The sequence below is a fragment of the Capricornis sumatraensis genome, chromosome 14 (assembly GCF_032405125.1).
Source record: "Capricornis sumatraensis isolate serow.1 chromosome 14, serow.2, whole genome shotgun sequence".
NCBI lineage: Eukaryota > Metazoa > Chordata > Mammalia > Artiodactyla > Bovidae > Capricornis > Capricornis sumatraensis.
In genome coordinates, this window is record NC_091082.1 from 19,871,438 (window position 1) to 19,878,599 (window position 7,162).

Consider the following 7,162-nt stretch of genomic DNA (forward strand, 5'->3'; position numbering starts at 1 on the left):
TCCAGTTTGTGGTGAACCACACAATCAAGGCTTTGGCATAGTTGACAAAGCAGAAGTAGATGTTTTTCTGGAACTCTTTTGCTTTTTCGATCATCCAACCAATGTTGGCAATTTGATCTCTGGTTCCTCTGCCTTTTCTAAATCCATCTTGAACATCTGGAAGTTCACAGTTATGTACTGCTAAAACCTGGCTTGGAGAATTTTGAGCACTACTTTGCTGGCATGTGAGATGAGCGCAACTGTGTGGTAGTTTGAGCATTCTTTGGCATTGTCTTTCTTTGGGATTGGAATGAAAAGTGACCTTTTCCAGTCCTGTGGCCATTGGTGAGTTTTCCAAATTTGCTCACATATTGAGTGCAGCACTTTCACAGCATCATCTTACAGGATTTGAAATAGCTCACCTGGAATTCCATCACTTCCACTAGCTTTGTTCATACTGATGTTTCCTAAGGCTGACTTGACTTCACATTCCAAGATGTCTGGCTCTAGGTGATCATACTATCATGATTATCCAGGTCCTGAAGATCTTTTTTGTATAGTTCTTCTGTGTATTCTTGCTACCTCTTCTTAATATCTTCTGCTTCTGTTAGGTCTTTACCGTTTCTGTCCTTTATTGTGCCCATCTTTGCATGGAATGTTCTCTTGGTATCTCTAATTTTCTTGAAGAGATCTCTGGTCTTTTTCATTCTATTGTTTTCCTCTATTTTTTTGCATTGATCACTGAAGAAGGCTTTCTTATCTCTCCTTGCTATTCTTTGGAACTCTGCATTCAAATGGGTATACCTTTCCTTTTCTCCTTTGCCTTTTACTTCTCTTCTTTTCACAGCTATTCATAAGGCTTCCTCAGGCAACCATTTTGCCTTTTTGCATTTCTTTTTCTTGGGGATGGTCTTGATCACTGCCTCCTGTAAAATGTCATGAACCTCCATCCATAGTTCTTCAGGCACTCTGTCTATGAGATCTAATCCCTTGAATCTATTTGTCACTTCCACTGCATAATTGTAAGGGATTTGATTCTGTCTAGTCAAGGCTATGGTTTTTCCTGTGGTCATGTAGGGATATGAGAGTTGGACTGTGAAGAAGGCTGAGCACTGAAGAATTGATGCTTTTGAACTGTGGTGTTGGAGCAGACTCTTGAGAGTCCCTTGGACTGCAAGGAGATTCAACCTGTCCATTCTGAAGGAGATCAGCCCTGGGATTTCTTTGGAAGGAAAGATGCTGAAGCTGAAGCTCCAGTACTTTGGCCACCTCATGCGAAGAGTTGACTCATTGGAAAAGACTCTGATACTGGGAGGGATTGTGGGCAGGAGGAGAAGGGGACGACAGAGTATGAGATGGCTGGATGGTATCACTGACTCGATGGACATGAGTCTGAGTGAACTCCGGGAGATGGTGATGGACAGGGAGGCCTGGCGTGCTGCGATTCATGGGGTCGCAAAGAGTCAGACACGACTGAGCGACTGAACTGAACTGAACTGATTTAGGTCATACCTGAATGGTCTAGTGGTTTTCTCTGCTTTCTTCAATTTAAGTCTGAATTTGGCAATAAGGAGTTCATGATCTGAGCCACAGTCAGCTCCCAGTCTTGATTTTGCTGAATGTATAGAGCTTCTCCATCTTTGGCTGCAAAGAATATAATCAATCTGATTTGGGTATTGACCATCTGGTGATGTCCATGTGTTGAGCCTTTTCTTGTGTTGTTGGAAGAGGGTGTTTGCTATGACCAGTGTGTTCTCTTGGCAAAACTCTATTAGCCTTTGCCCTGCCTCCTTCTGTACACCAAGGCCAAATTTGCCTGTTACTCCAGGTGTCTCTTGACTTCCTGCTTTTCCATTCCAGTCCCCTATAATGAAAAGAACATCTTTTTTGGGTGTTAGTTCTAAAAGGTCTTTTAGTCTTCATTGAACCATTCAACTTCAGCTTCTTCAGCGTTACTGGTTGGGGCATAGACTTGGATTACTGTGATTTGAATGGTTTTCCTTGGAAACGAACAGAGATCATTCTGTCATTTTTCAGATTGCACCCAAGTACTGCATTTTGGACTCTCTTATTGACTATGATGGCTACTCCATTTCTTCTAAGGGATTCTTGCCCACAATAGTAGATATAATGGTCATCTGAGTTAAATTCACCCATTCCAGTCCATTTTAGCTCGCTGATTCCTAAAATGTCAGTGTTCACTCTTGCCATCTGTTTGACCACTTCAAATTTATCTTGATTCATGGACCTAACATTTCAGGTTCCTATGCAATATTGCTCCTTACAGCATCAGGCTTTACTTCCATCACCAGTCACATTCACGACTGTGTGTTGTTTTTGCTTTGGCTCCATCTCTTCATTCCTTCTTAAGTTATTTCTCCACTCATCTCCAGTAGCATATTGGGGTTCATCCTTCAGTGTCCTATCTCTTTGCCTTTTCATACTCTTCATGGGGTTCTCAAGGCAAGAATGCTGAAGTGTTTTGCCATTCCCTTCTCCAGTGGACCACATTTTGCCAGAACTCTCCAGCATGACCCATCCGTTTTGGGTGGCCCTACATGACATGGCTCATCGTTTCATTGAGTTAGACAAGGCTGTAGTCCATGTGATTAGTTTGATTAGTTCTCTGTGATTATGGTTTTCAGTCTGTCTGCCCTCTTTTGGAGAAGGATAAGAGGCTTATTGCTTCAGGAAGCTTCCAAAAGCTTCCTGATGGGAGAGACTGACTGAGGGGGAAACTGGGTCTTGTTCTGATGGGTGGGGCCACGCTCAGTAAATCTTTAATACAATTTTGTTTTCTAACACCATACACAAAAATAAACTCAAAATGGATTAAAGATCTAAATGTAAGACCAGAAACTATAAAACTCCTAGAGGAAAACATAGGCAAAACACTCTGATATAAATCACAGTAAGATCCTCTATGACTCACCTCCCAGAGTAATTGAAATAAAAGGAAAAGCAAACAAATGGGACCTAATTAAAATTAAAAGCTTTTGCACAGTGAAGGAAACTATAAGCAAGGTGAAAAGACAGCCTTCAGAATGGGAGAAAATAATAGCAAATGAAGCAACTGGCAAAGAATTAATCTCCACAATATACAAGCAGTTCATGCAACTCAATACCAGTGAAATAAACGGCCCAATAAAAAAATGGGCCAAAGAACTAAACAGACATTTCTCCAAAGAAGAAGTATAGATGGCTAACAAACACGAGAAGATGCTAAACATCACTCATTATCAGAGAAATGCAAACCAAAACCACAATGAGGAACCATCTCATGCCAGTCAGAATGGCTGCCATCAAAAAGTCTACAAACAATAAATGCTGGAGAGGGTGTGAAGAAAAGGGAACCCTCTTACACTGTTGGTGGGAGTGCAAACTAGTAGACCCACTATGGAGAACAGTATGGAGAGTCCTTAAAAAACTGGAAATGGAACTGCCACATGACCCAGCAATCTGACTGCTGGGCATACACATCGAGGAAACCAGAATTGAAAGAGACACATGTACACAATGTTCATTACCGCGCTGTTTACAATAGCCAGGACATGGAAGCAACCTAGAGGTCCATCAGTTTATGAATGGATAAGAAAGTTGTGATACATATACACAATAGAATATTACTCAGCTATTAAAAGGAATGCGTTTGAGTCAGTTCTAATGAGGTGGATGAAACCAGAGCCTATTATACAGAGTGAAGTAAGTCAGAAAGAAAAATGCCAATACAGTATATTAACACACGAATATATGGAATTTAGAAAGATGGTAACAATGGCCCTATACAAGAGACACCAAAAGAGATACAGATATTAAGAACAGCCTTTTGGACTCTGTGGGAGAAGTAAGGGTGGGATGATTTGAGAGAATAGCACTGAAACAAGTATATTCAGTTCAGTTCAGTTCAGTTGCTCAGTCGTGTCCGACTTGTTGTGACCCCATGAATCGCAGCACGCCAGGCCTCCCTGTTCATCACCAACTCCCGGAGTTACTCAGACTCACGTCCATCAAGTCAGTAATACCATCCAGCCATCTCATGCTCAGTCGTCCCCTTCTCCTCCTGCCCCCAATCCCTCCCAGTATCAGAGTCTTTTCCAATGAGTCAACTCTTCGCATGAGGTGGCCAAAGTACTGAAGTTTCAGCTTCAGCATCATTCCTTCCAAAGAAATCCCAGGGCTGATCTCCTTCAGAATGGACTGGTTGGATCTCCTTGCAGTCCAAGGGACTCTCAAGAGTCTTCTCCAACACCACAGTTCAAAAGCATCAATTCTTCAGCGCTCAGCCTTCTTCACAGTCCAACTCTCACATCCATACATGACCACAGGATAAACCATAGCCTTGACTAGACGGACCTTAGTCGGCAAAGTAATGTCTCTGCTTTTGAATATACTATCTAGGTTGGTCATAACTTTTCTTCCAAGGAGTAAGTGTCTTTTAATTTCATGGCTGCAGTCACCATCTGCAGTGATTTTGGAGCACCCCAAAATAAAGTCTGACACTGTTTCCACTGTTCCCCATCTATTTCCCATGAAGTGATGGGACCGGATGCTATGATCTTCGTTTTCTGAATGTTAAGCTTTAGGTCAACTTTTTCACTCTTCAGTTTCACTTTCATCAGGAGGCTTTTTAGTTCCACTTCACTTTCTGCCATAAGGGTGGTGTTATCTGCATATCTGAGGTTATTGATATTTCTCCCAGCAATTTTGATTCCAGCTTGTGTTTCTTCCAGTCCAGCATTTCTCATGATGTACTCTGTGAAATAGATGACCACTCCAAGCTTGATGCATGATACAGGGCACTCATGAAAGCTGGTGCACCAGGACAACCCAGAGGGATGGGATGGGAAGGGAGGTGGGAGGGGTTTTCAGAATAGGGGACACATGTACACCTGTGGCTGATTCATGTCAATGTATGGCAAAACCCACTACAATATTGTAAAGTATTTAGCCTCCAATTAAAATAAATAAATTAATTAAAACTAAGATCATGGCATCTAGTCACTTCATGGGAAATAGATGGAGAAACAATGGAAACAGTGACAGATTTTATTTCTCGGGCTCCAAAATCACTGCAGATGGTCACTGCAGCCATGAAATTAAACGCTTGCTCCTTTGAAGAAAAGCTATGACAAACTTAGAAAGCATATTAAAAAGCAGAGACATTACTTTGCCAAGAATGGTCTGTCTAGTCAAAGCTATGGTTTTTTCAGTAGTCATGTGTGGATGTGAGATTTGGACTATAAGGAAGGCTAAGGGCTGAAGAATTGATGCTTTTAAACTGTGGTGTTAGAGAAGACTCTTGAGAGTCACTTGGACTGCAAGGAGATCCAACCAGTCCATCCTAAAGGAAATCAGTCCTGAATATTCATTGGAAGGACTGATGCTGAAGCTGAAACTCCAATACTTTGGCCACTTGATGTGAAGAGCCGACTCATTAGAAAAGACCATGATGCTGGGAAAGATTGAAGGCAGCAGGAGAAGGGGATGACAGAGGACGAGATGGTTGGATGGCATCACCAACTCAATGGGCTTGAGTTTTGGCAAACTCCGAGAGATAGTGAAGGACAGGGAAGTGGTGTGCTGCAGTCCATGGGGTTGCAAAGAGTAGACAGGAGTGAGGGACTCAACAATAACAACTCTCATTTGGGACTCCCTTTAAAAAAATCTGTCCATAGTTTTGCCCTTAATCTAGGCCATCTATACTATATTCAAATCAAAGTCTGACATAATTGTTTTACCTCACAATACACAATTTGAGACAATAAGGTAAAATTCTACATCAAAACAAAAAAGTCATAGTAAATTTCCTGAATTGCTAGTTGTTGTTTGATTAAACACACACACACAGACAATATGCCGAGACATTGTAGATAACATATCTTTATTTTTAAAGTTAATTTTGGATTTATAAAGAAAGCTTTACACCTTTTGGGATATTTGATTTTGCAATAAATCTTCATCCTTTTATGAAGTAATGAAACATGGTCCACTTGAAAGTAGGAAAAGAACTATTAGAAACAGAAGTTCTCATTCTGAAACTTGGTAGCATGAATCTTAAATTTAGCTCATTGAGAATGAACCATCAAAAACAGGTCTGGTTTGTTCTAACAATTGCCTAGAATTTTAGACACACTATTTGACCTTTGACCTTAAATAGATTTCAATGCCAGTAAATAAAGGACGACACGCCTCTTTTTTACCTAGCTATGCATAAAGGGCTATTATTACCATGACTCAATGACACAATCCTGTCATTAACAGCTCTCAAAGCCAGAGTGAACACTCGTGGGTTTCTTTAAGTTTTATTTTCTAATTTTATGTTTAAAATACAATTTTGTTTTCTTTGGAATGCACGTTCTACATTGGATCACTTTCTTCTAAAATCCAATATTCCTGATTTATGAGTTCTCAATCAATGGCTTAATTTTGAGATGACATCTTTAGGCTCTGATTTCATCAACACAAAGACCAGTCCGACAGGAAGTTGCGCTGACGCTACCATCCTATGTAAACATCCCAGGCATTTTGATTCCGTGTCTGACACTGTTTTTGTTTTCCGTTTCGTCAGAAGGTTGGCCACAGTGCCCAGGCAGTGCCTGCACGTGTCTGTAAGCCTTTATGAGCATTCTCGATCCGAAAAAGCATAGGGGCGGGACCTGGATGAACCCTGCACAAGGGCAGGTGAGGGCATCAGCTGGGACTCCGACAGCGGCCCTCTAGTAGGCGGGGGCTGCCTGAGGGAGAAAGAACCGGCAGCCGCGTAGTATAGACCGGCGCCTCAAGGGCAGCCCGGAGGGGGCGTGACCGGCTAGCGGGGGCCGGGCCGGCGGGCGGAGGCGGGGCCGGAAGACAGAGGCGGGGCTGGGAAGAAGGGGGCGGAACCGGGTGAGGAAGAGGAATCGGCGGGTGGAGGCGGGGCCGGCTGCAGAGAGAGGGCCGCGGGCCGGGCGGGGCTGGAAGGGGGCGGAACCAAGTGAAGAGGCGAGATCCGAGGGTGGAGGCGGGGCCGGCTAAAGGGGCGGGGCCACCGTTGGAGGTGTGGCAGCCCGGCGGGCGGGACCGCGGTTGGAGGAGAAGCAGCCCGGCGGGGCAGGGCCATGGGCGTGGGCGTGGGCATGGGCGTGGCGTGGGCGGGGGCAGCCGGGTAGGGCAGAGCCGGCGGGCGGAGCCCGGATCTCCAGGG